Source organism: Heterodontus francisci, chromosome 11, assembly GCF_036365525.1.
Source record: "Heterodontus francisci isolate sHetFra1 chromosome 11, sHetFra1.hap1, whole genome shotgun sequence".
Taxonomy (NCBI): Eukaryota; Metazoa; Chordata; class Chondrichthyes; order Heterodontiformes; family Heterodontidae; genus Heterodontus; species Heterodontus francisci.
Genome location: NC_090381.1, coordinates 53,302,297 through 53,325,718, shown reverse-complemented (window position 1 = coordinate 53,325,718; position 23,422 = coordinate 53,302,297). Strand labels below are relative to the sequence as shown.

At 45.4% G+C, this 23,422-nt stretch overlaps 1 protein-coding gene across 2 annotated transcripts in view; it reads right to left on the bottom strand.

The window, feature by feature from the left end:
- Nucleotides 1-23,422, bottom strand: part of mlf1 (myeloid leukemia factor 1) — a 124,033-nt gene that overhangs the window by 28,300 nt on the left and 72,311 nt on the right. The gene's annotated exons all lie outside the window — the stretch shown is intronic.

Genomic DNA, 23,422 nt, shown 5'->3' with positions numbered 1-23,422 from the left:
GATACTGGTGAGGGTGATGGTTCCTCAGAGGAGTGCAGTCAAAGCCCAGTTTGTGACACCACAGGTGTCCCAGCTGAACAGGAGGGGAGGAATATGAGTGGAAGAGCAGGAGTGATAGGGGCCTTGTTAGTTAGGGGAACCGACAGGCGTTTCTGCGGCAGTAAACGTGACTCCAGGATGGTGTGTTGCCTCCCTGCTGCCAGGGTCAAGGATGTCACCGAGCCACTGCAGGACATTCTTCTGGGGCACAGTTAACAACAAGAGGCCGTGGTCCACATTGGTACCAATGACATAGGTAAGAATGGGGGATGAGGTCCTGAAAGCAGATTTTAGGGAGGTAGGAAGATTAAAAAGCAGGACCTCAAAAGCAGTAATCTCAGGATTTCTCCCAATCCCACGTGCAAGTGAGCATAGGAATAGGAAAATTGAGTGATTGAACACATGGCTGGAGAACTGGTGTAGGAGGGAGGGCATCAGATTTCTGAGACTGGTTCTGGGGCAGGTGGGACCTGTACAAGATGGACGGGTTGCATCATAGCAGGATTGGGATGGATATCTTTGCAGGGAGATTTGCTAGTGCTGTTGGGGAGGGTTTAAACTAAATTGTCAAGGGGATGAAAATGTGAGAGGGAACTCAGATTGGAGGGAAGCAAAACCGGTAACTTGTCAGGAGTGTGGGAACCAGCAACAACTATCAGAGAGGAATCCCAAGGTGCTACGAATACTGGGGGAGATAGATAGCACTAGAGTAGGGAATAGTAAGTTGGGGTCAGAGTAAGGGAAAAAGTAATAAAATCTGAATCAGGTTTAATGTGCATGTATGTGAATGCACGGAGTGTGGCGAATAACACTGGTGAGGTACAGGTGCAGATTGCCATGTAGAAATATAACAGCTATAACAGAGACCTGGCTCAAAGAAGAGCAGGACTGGGTGTTAAATATTCCTGGATACAAGGTGTTCAGGAAAGATAGGAAAGGGAAAAAGGGGGAGTGGGGTGGTATTGAAAAAGGAGAGCATTGCAGTGCTGGAGAAAAAGGATGAGCCAGAGACATCAAGGACAGAATCAATTTGGCTGGAGCTGAGGAACGAAAAAGGTGCGGTTACATTGCTTGGTGTTGTCTATAGGCCACCAGCTAGTTGGAAGGACGTGGAGGAACAAATTTGCAAGGAAATTACAGAGAGGTGAAGTCCACTATTTGGTGTTGTTATTTTTATTTCTGTCATCAACCTTCTCCAATTTACAGGGACACAGATTTGTCACTTATCTCCATGGCATCCTCTTCTGCATTTGCAAGCTGCACAATTTGGGGTGTTCTACCTCCTGTCCTCTCCTTCCTTGCATTTTGTGCTCTGTTCTCTTGCAAGGGGCGAATAAACAGTTCTTTGAGTGAATGAAGGTCACATATTCATCCTCTGGATACAGTGCATTCGGGGAGACAGGCGCATCACATTGAATAAGAATTGGGGTGATGGCACTGGTGGATTGATGCATTGGGAGGTGAGCAGATGCACAGAAGGTGACTGATGGGTGATGCTGGAACTTAAGTGGCTGTGTGGAATGATGTGATGACCTACAACTGGCAAGATGGAGTGAGGGTGGAATGAAGCGGGAGGGGTGGTGATTCCATCACAGGATGTACGTGACTCAGCAAATGTACTCACTTTTCCCGACCTGGTTAGATAATTAAACCACTTCCTTCACTGCATCCAAGTCTGGGGCACAATACTTCTGCTGCTCACCTCCTCCAAACATGTCTTCTTGGTGACAGCAGCAGGTTTCTTCCTTCCATTGCTAGGGCAAAGTATGCCCACTCAACAGTAATTCAGGGGAAGCATCACTGAATCTGAGTGCTACCCTTGCTGTTTGTGAATCCACCTGAAACAACTCCTGGGTTCTTTCTGAATTGGCCCTTTAAATAGTGGACTTCAACTCGCGTCAAACAGGTGCACATCATGTCTGCTGCGTAGCTCAGAGACACGAAACCCAGAAGAAAAAATGTAATGATTCAATGCCCCTAGTGTAGGTAGGTGGTAGGAGAATTGAGGGAAGGTGGGGATGTGGCATGGGATTAATGTAGGATTAGTATAAATGGGTGGTTGATGGTTGGCACAGACTCGGTGGGCTGAAGGGCCCGTTTCAGTGCTGTATCTCTCTCTGACTCTCAGATACCCTCATAATAACTTGTTGACAAGCAGCCTTCACGAGAGAGCTGGTACAGGCTCTACTTTATCCATGTGTTAGAATGTGTAGTTTAAAGTTTAATGAGCGCCCATGGAACAAGGAAGCTTTAGGTGAAAGATGCCATTTGAGAAGGGACAATTCATGCAAGTAATAATTGATATTTTGCATAAACATGGCCTGATGTTGCAGTACACTTGTCACACTGTAGCTATATCCTCTGAACAGATCTGCAGGCTTTTTGTAGTCTGCCATTTCTTTCCAAGCTCTGCATCTCACGATCCGTATTGCAGAAATAGTGGGTCCTGTTGAATTGCAATTGCTACAAGAAGATTTTTATTGTCCTCCCTTTCCCTGGACTATCGCCAGGCATCTCTTCAGCCCATATTCGAATCAGCAATTTTCATTTTATTCCCATGCGCATCGTACACCCATAACATGCAAGTCAACCAGACCATAAACCCAAACCAGAAAATACAGGTGGCTTCAATTGGGTCTCATCATTTGACTTGAACGTCACAGAATCGTTACAGTGCAGAAGGAGGCCATTTGGCCCATCATGTCCCAACTGGCTCTCTGAAAGAGCAATTCCCTCAGTTCCATTCCCCCACCTTCTCCCCATAACCCTGTACATTCTTCCTTTTTATATAACTGTCTAATTCCCTTTTGAATGCTTCAATTGAACCTGCCTCCACCATGTTCTCAGGCAGCGCATTCCAGAGCTTAACCACTCACTGCGTGAAAACGTTTCTCTTCATGTCACTTTTGCTTCTCTTACCAAATACTTTAAAACTGTGCCATCTCATTCTCGATCCTTTCACGAGTGGGAACAGTTTCTCTCTATCTACTCTGTCCAGTCCCCTCATGATTTTGAATACCTCTGTCAAATCACCTCTCAGCCTTCTTTTCTCCAAGGAAAACAGTCCTAACTTCTCCAATCTATCTTCATAACTGAAATTCCTTATTCCCTGGAACCATTCCCGTGAATCTTTTTGTACTCTCTCCAATACCCTCATGTCTTTCCTAAAGTGCTGCGACCAGAACTGGACGCAATACTCCAGCTGAGGCCAAACTAGTGTCTTATACAAGTTCAACATAACTTCCTTGCTCTTGTACCTTATGCCCCTATTAATAAAGCCCAGGACACTGTATGCTTTATTAACCGCTCTCTCAACCTGTCCTGCCACCTTTAATGACTTATGCACATATACACCTAGGTCCCTCTGCTCCTGCACCCCCTTTAGAATTGTACCCTTTATTTTATATTGTCTCTCTATGTTCTTCTGACCAAAATGAATCACTTCACATTTCCCTGCATTGAACTTCATCTGCCACCTGTCTGCCCATTCCACCAACTTGTCTATGTCCTTTTGAAGTTCTACACTATCCTTCTCACAGTTCACTATGCTTCCAAGTTTCGTATCATCTGCAAACTTTGAAATTGTGCACTGTACAGCAAGGTCTAGGGTCATTAATAATATATCAGGAAAGGCAAAGGTCCCAACACGGATCCCTGAGGAACTCCACTACAAACCTTCCTCCAGCCCGAAAAACATCCAATAACCACTACTCTTTGTTTCCTGTCACTCAGCCAATTTCATATCCATGTTGCTACCGTCCCTTTTATTCCATGAGCGACGAGTTTGTTTACAAGTCTGTTGTGTGGCACTGTATCAAACCCTTTTTGAAAGTCCATGTACACCACATCAACAGCATTGCCCTCATTCACACTCTCTGTCACCTCCTCAAAAAACTCCAGCAAGTTAGTTAAACATGATTTTCCCTTAAGAAATCCATGCAGGCTTTCCTTAATTAACCCACATTTGTCCATATGATTATTAATTTTGTCCCGAATTATTTTTTCTACAAGTTACCCCACGACCAAAGTTAAACTGACTGGTCTGTAGTTGCTGGGCTTATCTTTACACCCTTTTTTGAACATGGGTCTAATGTTTGCAATTCTCCAGTTCTCTGGCACCACCTCCGAATCTAGGGAAGACTGAAAAATTGTGGTCAGTGCCTCTGAAATTTCCACCCTCACTTCCCTCAGTATCCTTGGTTGCATCTCATCCAGTCCTGGTGCTTTATCCACTTTAGGAATATGGCATATGGGATACTTGCCTTTATTCGCTGAGGCATAGAATATAAGAGCAGGGAGATTATGATGGAGCTGTATAAAACACTAGTTAGGCCACAGCTGGAGTACTGTGTGCAGTTCTAGTCGCCACACTATAGAAAGGATGTGATTGCACTGGAGAGGATGCAGATGAGATTCACCAGGATGTTGCCTGGGCTGGAACATTTCAGCTATGAAGAGAGACTGGATAGGCTAGGGTTGTTTTCCTTTCAGCAGAGAAGGCTGAGGGGGGATTTGATTGAGGTATACAAAATTATGAGGGGCATAGATAGGGTAGATAGGAAGAAACTTTTTTTAAGCGGAGGTGTCAATAACTAGGGGGAATAGATTTAAGGTAAGGGACAGGAGGTTTAGAGGGGATTTGAGGAAAAATCCTTTCACCCAGAGGGTGGTTAGGATCTACTACACACTGTCTGAAGGGGTGGTAAAGGCAGGAACCCTCACAACATTTAAGAAGTATTTAGACGAGCACCTGAAATGCCATAGCATACAAGACTACCGGCTAAGTGCTGGAAAATGGGATTAGAATAGATAGGCTTGATGGCCGTTGCGGACACGGTGAGCCGAAGGGCTTGTTTCTGTGCTGTATAACTCTATGACTCTATGAAAGTACAGACAGCCTATCTAATACTTCCTCTTTATCTATTTTAAACCCCTCTAGTGTCTGAAATAGTTCCTCTCTCACCATTGCCTGGATTGCATCTTCTTCCTTGGTAAAGACAGATGCAAAGTATTCATTTAATACTTCAGCTATGCCCTCTGCCTCCATGTGTAAATCCCCTTTATGCTTCCTAATCGGTCCCACTTCTCCTTTTACCACCCTTTTACAATTTATATGCCCACAGAAAACTTTGGTATTTCCTTTAATGCTAGCTGCCAGTCTCTTTTCATACTCTCTCCTTGCTTCTCTTATTTGCTTTTTCACTTCCTCTCTGGACCTTCTTTATTCAGCCTGGTTCTCAATACGATTTTCTACCTGGCATCTGTCCTAAGCACACTTGTTCTTCTTTGTCTTAATTTCTACCTTTTTTGTCATCCAGGGAGCTCAGGATTTGTTTGACCTACTTTTCCCGTTTGAGGGAACATACCTTGATTGTGCCCGAACTGTCTCTTCTTTGAAAAGCCCATTGTTCAGTTACCAGCTTTCCTGCCAGCTGTCGACTCCAATTTATTCGCCCCAGCTCCATTCTTACTTCATTGAAGTTGGTTTTTGCACAGTTAATTGTTGTTACCCTGGATTGCTCTTTGTCCTTTTCCATAGTCAGCCTAAACCTTATGAAACAATGATCACTATCCCCTAAATGCTCTCCGACTCATACTTGATCCACTTGGCCCACCTCATTCCCAAGAACCAGGTCTAGCAGTGCCTCCTTTCTCGTTGGACTAGTAACATACTGGAGTAGAAAATATTCCTGAACACAATCTAGGTACTCTTGCCCCTCTCACTGCCCTTTACACTACTATCATCCCAGTCTATGTTTGGATAATTAAAGTCCTTCATTATAACTACCCTTTCTTGTAGAAAGCCCCCAGCGATTTAACATCCGCAGCACTTAAAGCAGCCAGAAGTACTGCACAAAGAACAGCTAGGCGTTGCGCAAACGACTACTGGCAACACCTATGCAGTCATATTCAGCTGGCCTCAGACACCGGAAACATCAGAGGAATGTATGATGGCATGAAGAGAGCTCTTGGGCCAACCATCAAGAAGATCACCCCCCTCAAATCTAAATCGGGGGACATAATCACTGACCAACGCAAACAGATGGACCGCTGGGTTGAGCACTACCTAGAACTGTACTCCAGGGAGAATGCTGTCACTGAGACTGCCCTCAATGCAGCCCAGCCTCTACCAGTCATGGATGAGCTGGACATACAGCCAACCAAATCGGAACTCAGTGATGCCATTGATTCCCTAGCCAGCGGAAAAGCCCCTGGGAAGGACAGCATTACCCCTGAAATAATCAAGAATGCCAAGCCTGCTATACTCTCAGCACTACATGAACTGCTATGCCTGTGCTGGGACGAGGGAGCAGTACCCCAGGACATGCGCGATGCCAACATCATCACCCTCTATAAAAACAAAGGTGACCGCGGTGACTGCAACAACTACCGTGGAATCTCCCTGCTCAGCATAGTGGGGAAAGTCTTTGCTCGAGTCGCTCTGAACAGGCTCCAGAAGCTGGCCGAGCGCGTCTACCCTGAGGCACAGTGTGGCTTTCGTGCAGAGAGATCGACTATTGACATGCTGTTCTCCCTTCGTCAGATACAGGAGAAATGCCGTGAACAACAGATGCCCCTCTACATTGCTTTCATTGATCTCACCAAAGCCTTTGACCTCGTCAGCAGACGTGGTCTCTTCAGACTACTAGAAAAGATCGGATGTCCACCAAAGCTACTAAGTATCATCACCTCATTCCATGACAATATGAAAGGCACAATTCAACATGGTGGCTCCTCATCAGAGCCCTTTCCTATCCTGAGTGGTGTGAAACAGAGCTGTGTTCTCGCACCCACACTTTTTGGGATTTTCTTCTCCCTGCTGCTTTCACATGCGTTCAAATCCTCTGAAGAAGGAATTTTCCTCCACACAAGATCGGGGGGCAGGTTGTTCAACCTTGCCCGTCTAAGAGCGAAGTCCAAAGTACGGAAAGTCCTCATCAGAGAACTCCTCTTTGCTGACGATGCTGCTTTAACATCTCACACTGAAGAATGCCTGCAGAGTCTCATCGACAGGTTTGCGTCTGCCTGCAATGAATTTGGCCTAACCATCAGCCTCAAGAAAACGAACATCATGGGGCAGGATGTCAGAAATGCTCCATCCATCAATATTGGCGACCACGCTCTGGAAGTGGTTCAAGAGTTCACCTACCTAGGCTCAACTATCACCAGTAGCCTGTCTCTAGATGCAGAAATCAACAAGCGCATGGGTAAGGCTTCCACTGCTATGTTCAGACTGGCCAAGAGAGTGTGGGAAAATGGCGCACTGACACGGAACACAAAAGTCCGAGTGTATCAGGCCTGTGTCCTCAGTACCTTGCTCTACGGCAGCGAGGCCTGGACAACGTATGCCAGCCAAGAGCGACGTCTCAATTCATTCCATCTTCGCTGCCTTCGGAGAATACTTGGCATCAGGTGGCAGGACTATATCTCCAACACAGAAGTCCTTGAAGCGGCCAACATCCCCAGCTTATACACACTACTGAGTCAGCGGCGCTTGAGATGGCTTGGCCATGTGAGCCGCATGGAAGATGGCAGGATCCCCAAAGACACATTGTACAGCGAGCTCGCCACTGGTATCAGACCCACCGGCCGTCCATGTCTCCGTTATAAAGACGTCTGCAAACGCGACATGAAATCGTGTGACATTGATCACAAGTCGTGGGAGTCAGTTGCCAGCGTTCGCCAGAGCTGGCAGGCAGCCATAAAGGCGGGGCTAAATTGTGGCGAGTCGAAGAGACTTAGTAGTTGGCAGGAAAAAAGACAGAGGCGCAAGGGGAGAGCCAACTGTGCAACAGCCCCAACAAACAAATTTCTCTGCAGCACCTGTGGAAGAGCCTGTCACTCCAGAATTGGCCTTTATAGCCACTCCAGGCGCTGCTTCACAAACCACTGACCACCTCCAGGCGCGTATCCATTGTCTCTCGAGATAAGGAGGCCCAAAAGAAAAAAAAAAAAAGAATAACTACCCTATAATTTTTGCACCTCTCTGCATTTTCCTTGCAAATTTGTTCCTCCACGTCCTTCCCACTAGCTGGTGGCCTACAGACAACACCAAGCAATGTACCCGGACCTTTTTTGTTCCTTAGCTCTAGCCAAATTAATTCTGTCCTCGAACCCTCTGGGACATCCTTTTTCTCCAGCACGGCAATACTCTCCTTAATCAATACCACCACCCTTCCCCTCCAAGATGATATGTAATGAAGCCGCTACAGGACATTTTTCTGGGGGGAGCGTGAACTGCTGGAGGTCCTATTTTTTTCCCTTTCCTATTTTTCCTGAACACCTTGTATCCAGGAACATTTAACGCCCAGTCCTGCCCTTCTTTGAGCCAGGTCTCTGTTATAGCTACAACATCGTATTTCCACAAGGCAATCTGCGCCTGTACCTCACCAGTCTTATTAACCACACTCCGTGCATTCACATACATGCACATTAACCCTGGTTTAGATTTTATTACTTCCCTTACTCTGGCCCCACCTAATAACTTACTATTCCCTACTCTCGTGCTATCTATCTCCCCCAGTATTCTGTGCACCTTGGTATTCCTCTCTGATATTTGCTCCTTGTTCCCACAACCCTGACAAGTTATCAGTTTCACTTTCCTCCTATCTGGGCTCCCTCTCATGTTCTCATCCTCCTGCCAATCTAGTTTAAGTCCTCCCCAACAGCACTAGAAAACCTCCCTGTGAGGAAATTTGTCCCAGTCCTGCTAAGATGCAACCCGCCCATCTTGTACAGGTCCCAACTGCCCCAGAACTGGTCCCAATGCCTCAGAAATCTGATGCCCTCCCTCCTACACCAGTTCTCCAGCAACGTGTTCAATCACTCAGTTCTCCTGTTCCTAAGCTCACTTGGATGTGGAACTGGGAATAATCCTGAGATTACTGCTTTTGAGGTCCTGCTTTTTAATTTCCTTCCTACCTCCCTAAAATCTGCTTTCAGGACCTCACCCCCACCCCCCCCCCCCCCCCTTCCTACCTATGTCATTGGTGCCAACGTGGACCACGACCTCTAGCTGTTTACGCTCCCCCAGAAGAATGTCCTGTAGCGGCTCCGTTACATCCTTGACCCTGGCACCAGGGAGACTACATACCATCCTGGAGTCCCATTTATGGCCGCAGAAATGCCTATCTGTTCCCCTAACTAATGAATCCCTTATCACTACTGTTCTTCAACTCTTCTTCCTCCCCTCCTGTGCAGCTGAGCCACCTGTGGTGCCACATACTTGGCTCTGACTGCACTCCTCTGAGAAACCATCACGTCACCAGTATCCAAAATGGAAAACCGATTAGCAAGCGAGATCAGCTCAGAGGACTCCTACACTACCTGCCTGGTTCTCTTAGACTGCCTGGCATTCATTCACCCATTTCCTATCTACCTGCATGCTCCTAACCTGCAGTTTGACCACCTTCCTAAACGTGCTATCCATGTAGTTCTCTGCCTCGCGGATGCACCACAGTGACTCTAGATGCCGCTCGAGTTCTGAAACATGGAGCTCAAGCTTGTGCAGCCAGTGACACTTCCTGCAAATGTCTTGGTCTCGGATACATGGTGCGTCCATGACTTCCCACATGCCACAGATAACTCTAACAGGTTTGTCAAACATGATTTCCCTTTCATAAATTCATGTTAATTCTGCCCAATCCTGCCATTGTTTTCTCAGTGTCCAGTTATCAAATACTTTATAATAGATTCTAGCATTTTCCCTAATACTAATGTCAGACTAACAGCTCTGTAGTTCCCTGTTTTCTCTCTACCTCTCTTCTTATAAATACTGGGGTTACATTTGCTACCTCCGAATCTGCAAGAAACGTTCCAGAATCTATAGAATTTTGGAAGATGACCACTAATGCATCCACTATCTCTACAGCCACCTCTTTTAACATGTGACTCTTGTATCTCTCCTCTGCATCAGTGGTAGGGCTCCTCACAGGAAGCATGAGCTAGGTCCTCGGGGATAACCCTTACCTCCAAGGAGCCACCTGCTCATTCAGTGTGAAGGTGCAAAAACCTGTGGGAAATATGACTCTTACAGAATGAAGGAATCATGGCAGCTTCCAGGATATCTTGCATAGACATGCATCAAAACCTTCTGGTGGTCACATACAAAATGAACATTGACGGAGTGGATTCCCTTCTGATTGACAAACACTGTTGGTTGATCTGATGGCACCTTGATTACCACATTTGTGCAGTCAATGACTTCAATACCTGTGGGAATCCAACCACTGCAGTAAATGCAACAGCCCTCGGTGTCTGACTGGACTCATCAGTGTCGAAGTGTACATGTGGCGGTACGGATGCCACCTGCAGATTCCTTGAAAGAGCCAGAGGTGAAGAAATTTGAGGCTTTGGTGATCTTGACAGTCACCTTGTGGTGCCCACCTAGTCCTCTTGTAAGGAGGTCTTGTTCTAAGAGACTGCAGATGTTGGTAATGACCTGCAGCATCATGTCTAGGAAGCCGATCCCCTCTGCCTTTATATCCTCTGCTGAGCATATCGCCTGGAGCTCTGTGTCCATCCCATCTGCTCTGTGGAGTGTCATGTGCCCGTACAGAAGGCAGCTGCTGTTGTTGTAGGTGCTCCTGCCAGGGCTGTTGCTCCTCTTGTTCCTCATCAAAGGTCCATGCTATAACTATGTAAGTTGCTCTCATGCTGCAGTGAATGCTGACAGCAGAGAAGATCAGATCTGGATGAATAAAGACCAAGGTAGGTGAAATAACTTCCAAAAAGTTGGAAATCACCTCTAAAGCATTGAAATCATGCTCTCAGAACAAGTGCTGTGAGTACCAGCCTTTTCCATCGCCAGGCCAGCAGCTAAGCAGTTTCACTGTTTAAAGGCTTTCTAGCCTGTCAACTTCATTGATCAATAACTTCCCGCTGTGCTCTCACCTTGTTGATGCTGATGAGTTCCACACAGTCTGGGAAACCTGTGCGCTCGCTGTTAAAGCCAGAATCCTGGGTTAAAGCCATGATTAATTGCTTGTTTGCATGCTTAAATCACTGACCCACATGCTCCACAGGAAGTCCCCACTCGCCTGGGAATGTGCTCCGGTAAAACCCAGAAATGGACGGGATCGTGTCGGGTTTCCGACCCACAGGTATTTTTTGGCCATTTAACCACCTGCCTGCTGCCCCCTCACAAACTTCCCGGCCCTTGGGAATTAAAATTCTGCCCGAAAACACAACCTTCAAACCTCATTAAAATACCCAACAAAGTCCACAAAAATGAGCACAGGGATCACAAAGCTCAATTAAGCCGTTTGATGTAATGCAGGCAACATACCATCTTCGTGCTTCCTGCTCATTTACATTTCTGCATGCAGCCAGTGTTAACCATACGGATGGTTGCTGCATGCATCTGCGGGGGGGCGGGGGGCAAGTCATTACTTGCTAGCACTAATTAAAGCTAGCTTACACCTCTTGTAGGGAGGCACATTGTGGTTATAGCAGATGCTGGTTTTCCTATGTGAGCTGAATTTGACTTGGGGAAGACAGAAGAATGGCTGAAAATGGGAGAGCACTGACAGTCAGCTTTTCCGAGCCTTAGTACATGAAGTGGAAAGGAGGAGAGCTGTCTTGTATCTACAGGGGACTAGGAGGAAAGGCAATGGGAGCAGATGGCTTCTGAGGTCAATGTCAAGAGTCTAGCTCCGAGGACCTGAACGCACTCCACAAGAAGTTCAATGACCTCACATGAGTGGTTAAGGTCAGTGAATGCATTTTCAAATGATATATTCTACCAACTGCACCATTAGCTTCAGCACTGCTCAAATCACCATACCTCCATCACTCACCTACCAGCAATCTCTATCAATCAGGGCTCATACCTAACATGCATATGCTTCACCTCACCCTCACACACCTAGCACTATTGCAAACCTCACATCCACATCTCACAACTTGCACACAGTGCCAGCTAGTCAACCATGACAGCCTCATACCTAAATACGTTTCACCACATTCACTTATACAGTCCCCTCTCTCTCTTGCAGAAGGTGGTGAACAACCGAAGGCAGCCGGAAGTAAACAGCGAGGGAGAGGTACGCCTGCATGTTCTAACACTCATTAAGGAGATGGTGCTATGGCCAGGGGTAGGGCTGAAACCACTGAAGAAGGCAGCATTCTCACGCCTAATCCTCCTCATCATACAATCTCTTGATTTACAAGTTGCAGATGGTGTAAACATGCACCTCTTACTTTCCTCCCTCCCCTCACTACAACTTTACCCTTCTGGCTTTGTCCATCCAGATTTTCAAGAAGTGCCAGGTAGCGGAGGAAAACCAAGAAGAGAGTAATGATGAAAATAGACAGTTACTTGATGCCACACTTGCAGCTAGCAACTCAGATACTGACACGGTGTGAAATTAGAAGACAGATTAGAGGCGTGTTACGACCAGGTGATAAGGTATCTAGGGGTCTTTTACTGTCTTCACCTGGTTTTATTGTAACAGGATTTAATTTTTAACACACTGTGTTAAAAGCTTCCTCTTGCTGAATCCTTGTTCACCACTTTCCAATTATAAAGCAAAGAAATGAGCACAACCAGGCTTTCTTAGATTTAAAGAAGAAAAGTGAAATTTATTAAAACTTAAACTCTAATATGGTTAACGCCTATGGATATACGATGCAATAACGCTAGCATGCACACGCGATACACACATGCAAATAGGGACAGAAAAGAGAAGAAAAATAGAGAGGTTTGAGCCAATCAGAAGAGTTTCTTGTTTACTGTGCTTCGAGCTCACTGTAGTCCCTTTGTAAGTAGTCTTGCTTTTTGTTGGGGCCCAGTATTCTTCTTAAACATTGTTCACTGTAGGAGACTTTTCTCTCTTGGGGTTCATGTGGTTTCAATGGGTCTTCAGTTCTGTGAGAAAGATATAAGAGCAGACAGGAGAGAGGTCTTTTCCAGTCCAGGAGCAAAGAGCTTTCTGAGTTTCAAACACTCTGTGGCAAGTTCAAATTCAAACAGCCAGTTAATCATGTGACGAAACTGGTCTGGCCAGGTCTTCTGTGTATTGGAGGAGCAAGGACTAGGTCCTTTGTTCCAACACTGTCTGTTAGTATGCAGAAAAGGTCTTTCCGGTGAGGCGCCTGCCAATTCCTTGTGATAGGCCCTCTTTTCCTCCCAGCACCAATTTTAAGTTTTAATGTTGATGTGGCGAAATAATGTGTGCCTCATCCTTGTCAGGTGGGAGCCTGCATGACAGGCGGTATCTGCATGTGGTGAGACACTGGCCACAAGTATGCTGCAGTCAGGGCAGGGATCAAGGATAGTGCAGGTGCCAGTTCACAGAGGGTGAGGCTGCACCTGAGTTCTGCTGTGGAGGACTTTGATGGGCCATGCTACAAAAGAGGTCTGATGGGGTCTACACAGCAAAATGCTTGCCAGAAAGCTTGTGTTCAATGTCAAGGAGCATGGAGGAGTCTGGAACCAACTCGGTACACGGATTGGCACAGTGCTTGGAACTCAAAGTTCCCAGCATGGAAGTGGTGGCCAACTCCATCAACACACTGTGGACTCAATCATGATGCGGTAATTATGGACAATGTCTCAGCCTCCATTATGGCAGAAGCAGCTTCCATCAAAGGTCTGAGCGTTGCAATGGAAGCTCAGACTGAAGTCATGCAAGCTCAGCTTGCAGCCATCATGGCTGTGGATGCCAGTATGCAAAGGGGCTTGCAGGGTGGCACAGGAGTCCAGCAATCTGCCCACCAACAGATTACTAAAATTGCTGAGGCAAAGCCCCAGTAGAGTGGCAGTTGCTCCATGGAGCACAACTCTTCTGTCCTCTCTCAGGATGACAGTATTTGCGATCCCACCACTGCCACTTTTCCAGTATCCCTGATGTTGCCTGTCAGCATGCCAGCTGACATGCTGAGACACTGCAGTCTGAAGCCAGGCCTTCTAGGCCCGATCTGCTTGAGGTCATTCTTCAAGGCCATCTGCAGTCTCCTCCACTGAACATCAGCAGCTTTCTACCAGCCATGCAGCAGTCAGTGGTATAGCATTGTGTAAGAGCACTCGGACATGCAGAGGCACAAGACAGGCACTAAGAGAATGCACATGGATAATTAGTTTACATTTGTATGCAATATGGCATGATATAATTCATAAAATTGGTTTGGAATGTTGATGTAGTGACTTTTATTTCTGTATTGTGACCAAGAGGATGATGTGATGGTCAGTGGCAGAGGGGAGGTAAAGAATGTGGGAGTGTTGCTGCCTGGGGAGTTGGGATTGAGGTTGTTCCTGTATGCCAATGGTGTGCACTGTCATATTTCTTGTGGCAGCATGGCTCACATTATATGCATGCTGTGCATGCGTGTGCGGGTTGCGAACCAGAGTCGTGAGCCATGTCGTCAGCAGATAGTCCTTGTTGTCCAGTAGCCATACGTTGGCATGCTGTGGTGGCTGAACATCTGGAACAGTGAATTGATGGTATCAGATGATAAGAATTAGAGAGGAAAAAAAGCAAATTGTCTTAAAGTTACACAGATGATTTGCTCACCCTTCTCGTCAAAGATGAAAAAACCTGCGAAAATGTAAAATGAAAATATTCTTGACTTTGTCCGACACCTTTAAATCTGTGGCAACTACCTCGTTAAAGTCATGTGCCAATGGAAGGCTTACAATAGGACGTGATGGCATCATCCAATAATCTTTACAGATTTCAAGCTTTTTACGAATCTCTTCTATTATCCTCATATACTCCATCAATTACACCTGCAACTTTTGGCAGGGTTTTTAAAGGGCATTTGGGGAAGGGTAACAAATGCTGGCCTTGCCAGCAACGCCCACAACCCATGAAAGAATTTTTAAAAAGGAATTAGAGAGTTGGAGAGAGTTTAGTGTTTATTCTGAGGTACCAGATAGGGAACAGCCAACCTTGTCACATAGATGGATTTGTAATGAAAAAGTCCTTCCAGATGGACTTATAAGGCTAAAGCAAGGCTAGTTGCGAGGGGTTTGAAGAACAACTGAGTGATACTGATGTTCGAGTGGACTCTCCCACAGCTTGGAAAAGTAATCTTGAAAACGTTTTTAGCTGTTTTGGCATGGGAGTGTAGATCCATTGACATAAAAGCCGCATTTCTGTTGAGTAGTATCGTGGATAGCACATATAGAGAGGTGGTCACACAGCAGGCTCAGACCCCATAGGTAGGAGGGGAATGGGTGACCACCAAGCAGATCAAGAGATCTAGGAGGGCAGTGCAGGAATCTCCTGTGGCTATTCCCTTGCAAAACAGATATACTGCTTTGGGTACTGTTGGGGGGAATGGCCTCTCATGGGAAAGCAGCAACAGCCCAATTCTTTGCACCACAGTTGGCTCTGCTGCACAGGGGAGGAGTAAAAAATGTGGGATGCAATAGTTACAGGGGATTCAATTGTAAGGGGAATAGATAGGCATTTCTGTGGCCGCAAGCGAGACTCCAGGATGGTATGTTGCCTCCCTGGTGCTAGGGTCAAGGATGTCTCAGAGCGGTAACAGGACATTCTGAAGGGGGAGGGTGAACAGCCAGTGGTCGTGGTACATATTGGTACAAATGACGTAAGTAAAAAAAAAGAATGAGGTCCTAAAAGCAGAATATAGGGAGCTAGGAAGTAAGTTGAAAAGTAGGACCTCAAAGTTAGTGATCTCAGGAATATTACCAGTGCCACATGCTAGTCAGAGTAGAAATAGCAGGATATATCAGATGAATACGTGGCTGAAGAGATGGTGTGAGGGGGAGAGTTTTAGATTCCTGGGGCATTGGGAGCACTTCTGGGGGAGGTGGGACCAGTACAAACTGGACAGGTTACACCTGAGCTGAGAAACACTAAGGGGCAAAAAAACATTAGTGGGGGTTGTATATAGACCCCCAAACTGTAGTGGTGATGCTGGGAATGGCAGTAAACAGTAAATTAGAGATGCATGCGATAAAGGAACACCTGTAATTATGGGTGACTTTAATCTGCATATAGATTGGTCAAATCAAATTAGTCAAAATACCATAGAGGAGGAATTCTTGGAGTGCATACAGGATGGTTTTCTGGACCAATATGTTGAGGAACCAACTACAGAACAGGCCATCCTAGACTGGGTACTGTGTAATGAGAGAGGACTAATTGACAATCTAGTGGTGCGAGACCCCTTGGGGATGAGGCGCGAGTTGGCCATGACAGATTGGGAAACGTTCCTTGAAGGGATGACGGTGGACAAGCAATGGCAAACATTTAAAGAGCGCATGGATGAACTGCACCAATTGTTTAACATGTCTGGCGCAAAAGTAAAACAGGAAAGGTAGCCAAACCATGGCTTACAAGGGAAATTAGAGATAGCTTAGATCCAAGGAAGAGACATATAAACTTGCCAGGAAAAACAACAGACCTGAGGATTGGGAGCAGTTTAGAAATCAGCAAAGGAGGACCAAGGGATTGATTAAGGGGAAAATAGAGTACGAGAGCAAGCTTGCGGGGAATACAAAAACTGACTGTAAAGGTTTCTATAGGTATGTGGAGAAAAAGATTGGTGAAGACAAATGTAGGTCCCTTACAGTCAGAAACAGGGGAGTTTATTATGGGGAAAAAAGAAATATTTGACCAACTAAATGCATACTTTGGTTCTGTCTTCACAAAGGAGGACACAAATATCATACCTGAAATGTTGGGGAACACAGGGCTCAGTGAGAGAGAGAAACTGAAAGAAATCAGCATTAGTAGAGAAATGGTGTTGGAGAAATTGATGGGATTGAAGGCCGATAAATCCCCAGGGCCTGATGGTATGCATCCCAGAGTACTTAAGGAAGTGGCCCTAGAAATAGTGGATGCATTGGTGGTTATCTTCCAAGATTCTATAGACTCTAGAACAGTTCCTACAGATTGGAGGGTAGCTAATGTAACCCCACTATTTAAAAAGGGAGGTAGAGAGAAAGCAGGGAATCATAGACCAGTCAGCCTGATGTCGGCAGTGGAGAAAATTCTAGAGTCCATTATCAAAGATTTTATAGCAGAGCACTTGGAGAACAATGGTAGAATCAGATAGAGTCAACATGGATTTACGAAAGGGAAATCATGCTTGACAAATCTACCAGAATTCTTCGAGTATGTAATTAGTAGAGTTGATGAGGGGGAGCCAGTGGATGTGGTTTATTTGGACTTTCAGAAGACTTTTGACAAAGTCCCACATAAGAGATCAGCATGTAAAATTAAAGCGCATGGGATTAGGGGTAGTGTATTGTGATGGATAGAAAATTGGTTGGCAGACAGGAAACAAAGAATAGGGATAAATGGGTCTTTTTCCGAATGGCAGGCAGTGACTAGTTTCTTTCTTAGTTTCTTAGAGATACAGCACTGAAACAGGCCCTTTGGCCCACCGAGTCTGTGCCGACCATCAAACCACCCATTTATACTAATCCTAACTAATCCCATATCCCTGCAACATCCCTATCTGTCCCTATATTCCCCTACCACCTACCTCTACTAGGGGCAATTTATAATGGCCAATTTACCTATCAACTGCAAGTCTTTTGGTGGTAGGAGGAAACCGGAGCACCCGGCGAAAACCCACGCAGACACAGGGAGAACTTGCAAACTTCACACAGACAGGACCCAGAATTGAACCCGGGTCGCTGGAGCTGTGAGGCTGCGGTGCTAACCGCTGCTCCACTGTGGTCCACTGACTAGTGGGGTACCGCAGGGATCGGTGCTAGGACCCCAGCTATTCACAATATACATTAATGATTTAGATGAGGGTACTAAATGTAATATCTCCAAATTTGCAGATGACACAAAACTGGGTGAGAGAGTGAGTTGTGAGGAGGATGCAGAGAGGCTTCAGGGTGATTTGGACAAGTTGAGTGGGCTAATGCATGGCAGATGCAGTAAAATGTGGATAAATGTGAGGTTATCCACTTTGGTAGCAAAAACAGGAAGGCAGATTATTATCTGAATGGCTATAAACTGAGAGAGGGGAATATGCAGCGAGACCTGGGTATACTCGTACACCAGTCGCTGAAGGTAAGCATGCAGGTGCGATAGGCGGTAAAAAAGGCAAATGGTATGTTGGCCTTCTTAGCGAGAGGATTCAAGTACAGAAGCAGGGATGTCTTGCTGCAATTATACAGGGCCTTGGCGAGGCCACACCTGGAATATTGTGTGCAGTTTTGGTCTCCTTATCTGAGGAAGGATGTTCTTGCTAGAGAGGGAGTGCAGCGCAAGTTTACCAGACTGATTCCTGGGATGGCTTGACTGACATATGAGGAGAGATTCAGTCGGTTAGGATTATATTTGCTGGAGTTCAGAAGAGTGAGGGGGATATCATAGAAACCTATAAAATTCTAACAGGACTTGACAGGGTAGATGCAGGAAGGATGTTTCCAATGTTGGGGGAGTCCAGAACCGGGGGTCATAGTCTAAGGATACAGGGCAAACCTTTCAGGACTGAGATGAGGAGAAATTTCTTCGCCCAGAGAGTGTTGAGCCTGTGGAATTTGCTACCACAGAAAGCAGTTGAGGCCAAAACATTGAATGTTTTCAAAAAGGAGTTAGATATAGCACTTGGGTCTAAAGGGATCAAAGGGTATGGGGCGAAAGCCGGAACAGGCTAATGAGTTGGATGATCAGCCATGATCATAATGAATGGCGGAGCAGGCTCGAAGGGCCAAATGGCTTACTCCTGCTCCTATTTTCTATTTTTCTATGCTTCAGAGAGAACACCTAAAGAGGCAGAAGATGCAGAAGGAAAACTATGGAAACTGAATAAATGTGTCTATGGCTTTAATGATGCTTCCAGGGTGTGGTATTTCTCAGTGAGATCTGTTTTGTTGAAAATTGGTTGTGTTCAAATAAATGCAGACCCTGCAATGTTCTATTGGTATCATAAAGGGAATTTTCAAGCATTTTCATGATGCACGTTGATTACTTATTATGAAGTGGTACTGCGGATTTTGAGAGCTACGTTATTAATAAGGTAAAGCACAATTTAAGATTGGGAGTCAGGCTTGTGGGGCCTTTAAATATATTGGTTTAGATATTAAGCAGAGTAGGTCTGGAATAAATCAACAATCCTATTGACAGAGTGTTACTCCCATCCTGGTGAATCATGCGAGGTCATCACAGAAGGATGATGATATATCTGAAGAAGGGACTGAGCAATTGCAAAGCTTGATTGGTCAATTAAACTGGTTGTGCACTCAGACTAGATCTGATGCTGGAGTTAAGTACACTGATGAAAAACCCGAAAGTTGACAATGATTTAAGGGCAAATAAATCATTTTTAAAAATTAAATCTAGGGAAATGTGCACTGAAATTAGGTGACCCAAAGAACAGAGGAGGGGCATCACGCAAAGTAATACTTTGTAGTTAATATGGAATTTCAGCTCTGAGACATCACTGCAAGAGTTCCTCAGGGTAGTGTCCTAGGCCCAACCATCTTCAGCTGCTTCATCAATGACCTTCCTTCAATCATAAGGTCAGAAGTGGGGATGTTCGCTGATGATTGCACAATGTTCAGCACCATTCGCAACTCCTCAGATACTGAAGCAGTCTGTGTAGAAATGCAGCAAGACTTGGACAATATCCAGGTTTGGGCTGATAAGTGGCAATTAACATTCGTGCCACACAAGTGCTAGACAATGACCATCCCCAACAAGAGAGAATCGAACCATTTCCCCTCGACATTCAATGGCATTACCATTGCTGTATCCCCCACTGTCAACATCCTAGGGGCTACCATTGACCAGAAACTGAACTGAAGTAGCCATATAAATACTGTGGTTACAAGAGCAGGTCAGAGGCTAGGAATGCTGCGGAGAATAATTTACCTCCTGACTCCCTAAAGCCTGTCCACTATCTACAAGGCACAAGTCAGGAGTGTGATGGAATACTCTCCACTTGCCTGGATGGGTGCAGCTCCAACAACACTCAAGAAGCTTGACACCATCCAGGACAAAGCAGCCCGCTTGATTGGCACCCCATCCACAAACATTCACTCTCTCCACCACCAACGCACAGTAGCAGCAGTGTGTACCATCTACAAGATGCACTGCAGAAACTCACCAAGGCTCCTTCGACATCACCTTCCAAACCCTATACCACCTAGAAGGACATGGGCAGCAGATGCACAGGAATACCACCATCTGCAAGTTCCTCTCCAAGCCACGCATCATCCTGACTTAAAACTATATCGCCGATCCTTCATTGGGTCAAAATCCTGGAACTTCCTTCCTAACAGCACTTTAGGTGTACCTACACCACACGGACTGTGGTGGTTCAAGAAGGCAGCTCACCACCACCTTCTCAAGGGCAATTAGGGATGGGCAATAAATGCTGGCCTAGCCAGTGACACCCACATCCCAGGAACAAAAAAAAATTATTTTGATTTATTTTGAGATCTTTTGTGAGCATGTTAATACTTTGTACATAATATGGAATTTATTTTGAAATATTATTTGAGCATGTTAATCTAAGTTTTATTATAAAAGGAAGGGAATCTGTTAATTGTGTATCATTTGTTTAATTATATGCAGGTGGAGGGTGTTAATTGGGGTATTACTTGATCACTTATAAGGAGACCCTTGCTGAGATGGGAGGTTTTGGGTGAGGAGTTACATATTTGCAATCCTTTTACTCAATTTCCCATTTATTGTACAGAGTAAAGATAGGCTCCAGCATCATCCTTCCACAAACATTCTGGAATTTAACAATGGCCTCCTACTGAGAGCTCTTCTTCCTGTCCTCCTTTTTCTAGCAGATCACCCCAGCCTCTCAAGCAAATCCTCTGCTGATGGTAGCCTCTCATCTTTTCTGCAATTGGCTGACCCTTTCCACCCTCCAACCCCTGTTCTTCATCTTACCTCTTTCCTATCGCTGTGCACGACCGGCCCGTTTCTCCCCCCAGCATGTCCCAAAAGCTAGTTTATCATTGATTTTATTGTCAATGAGCTAATCCCCACTCCAAAATCAAGGCACAATAATTTAAATACTTCTGAGGCATATATCTTAGAAACATGAAGGCACAATAGAAAACATACTATTGATATTAGGAAGAAAGATTTAAAATACATTTTCAAATACTCGAGGTAGTCAAATGCTGAGGGTTGCTTGGCTCTCAAAACAAAGTGTACAGATCCACACATGTGCAACCTAAGTGGCTCTTGCTGGAGGTGTTAACAGCGGCAACAGCTGGGACAGCAGTCACAGACCATCTGGCTCTCGCTTCAACATTTTATTGTGCTATAACCATTTTTGCATATATTGAGTCTTGTACTGTCAGCTTTTTCCTGTCTGGCAGCCAGCTAATCTGTTCATCTGGCTGGCTGCCGGGCAGGAAATGGAATTTAAAAAACTGATAATGAGGTCCGGCCATTAAATTTGGCAGGACCTCCGCATTCCCGCTACTTTCACTGCTCACGGTCCATAAATATCAGGGTCAATGAATCTATCAATGAGTCAAACCCTGCATTCTATCCCCGAGTGCTAATAAATTATGTGATCGCTCTCCACAATAAGGCCAGACAAAGGCCTTCATTCTACCAAACCCACCAATTTATCAAAATTTCAAGCCATGCATTGCAGTTCAACCATCCACTGTACCAAAGTGCAGGATTTCTCCTGGTGTAGCTAAAGCACATTCTCCCTATTGCAGGGGCTCTTCTTCATTGAGCGGGTGTGCCCTGATTAACCCTACAGGTTTTCCCTTTAGTTTCCAGCAATCAGCTCTTAAATGCCCTGCCTTATTACAATGGAAGCACACAGGTCTCCGGGTCTCACTCCTACTCACAGCACCTTCCTTTTTGGCTGGAGGAGGGTCCCCTGTGCTCCTGCTTTTCTTCCCTCCCAGGACTGCTTGGGCTTCTGTCACCTTCCCACCCTCTGTCCTTTTTGGAATTGTGGGAGTGATTAAGAAAGGTTTTCCCCGGGAAACTGACTTATAAATGAGAGCAAACTCATCGGCCAGGACTGCTGCCTGCCGGGCTTTATGAGCCTTTTGATCCTCCTCATGTGTCTTTATGGAGATCAGGAGAGAGTTTTTAAATTCCTCTAACAAAATTACTTCTCTGTTTTGTCAGTTCATAATTTGATGAACTCTCATCTGGCAAAATGGAGTAAACCTCATGGGCTTTTCCTACTAATTTACTCTGTAACAGCAGAGCTCAAGCCTCAGCTGGCCTTTTTAACTGTCTTGCCAGTTTTTCAAAAGACACAAAAAACGCTTCCACATCTCCTTCATTGAATTTGGGATCATTTGGGAGAGTTTTAACAATTCTGTACCAGCCCTGAATTACGCTCCTCCATATCGGCCATGCTTTCACTGGGGTTACTCTGTCGCCCCCTAGTTAACGCAAGTCGTCTCAGCTCTCTTTCTTCACATTCTTTCTGGAAGGTTCCTTCTCTTTCTTTCTCCTCTCTCTCTCTTTCCCTGTCTTCTAATTCAAGTTTCCTCTGCTCCAATTGTATCTTTGCTCGCAATACCTGTCACAGTCTGCTTCTAACCCTGTTTCTGTTTCTTCAGATTCAAGGGAAAAATGGTTGGTTACTAGTCTTAGGAGTTCAGACTTCCTAGCCTTGCCACATACAGTGATCCCACACTGCTCAGCCATTTTCCTCAACTCCTCCATCGTCAGTGCTTTTACCTTATCCCAAGTTACTTCACTCTGGCTTGGGGAGCTTCTAGCTATAGTCACAGACATGTTAGTATTCTAGCAAACACAACCACAAGAAAACCTGTATTGAAATCTTTTCTGTTTTTTGATTGGGAACAATTTGGCTTCCCACTTCCAATTTCTCATTTGACTGTGGGTTAAATCTTGGACGCCAACTCCCAAATTTCTGTTACAACCAGGTGAGACGGCGTCTCTCAGCCTTTGCCTGGTTTAACCGTAACAGGGTTTAATTTGAAAAAACCGTGTTTTTCGCTCTCCGTTAGTGAATCCTTGTTCACTGCTCCAATTGTAAGGCAAAGAAATCAAACAGGTTTGATTTAGATTTAAACAAGAAAGGTAGAAGTTTATTAATCTTAACTCTAATCCAGTTAACAACTACGAATATGCGACACAACCACGCTAGCATGCATACGCAATAAAGACACATGCAGATAGAGACAGAAAAAGTAGAAGGAATAAAGGGGAAAAGTTTGAGGCAATATATGGTAGTTACAGTCCTTTAAGTTAAATGTGGAGTCTTTGGTTGCCGGTAAGTCTTGCAATTCTTTGGGGCCCAGTTCACGCTTCAACTTGTTCCGATGTAGGAGTCTTTTCTCTGTTGAGGTTTACGTGTCTTCCGTGGGTCCGGTGGCTGGGGGAGAAAGCGATAGAGAGGGAGAGCCGGACGAGAGACTTTCTTTTTTCAGCTTCAGTTGCACACTCCTTCAGAATTCAAACTGTCCTGTGGCTAGTTC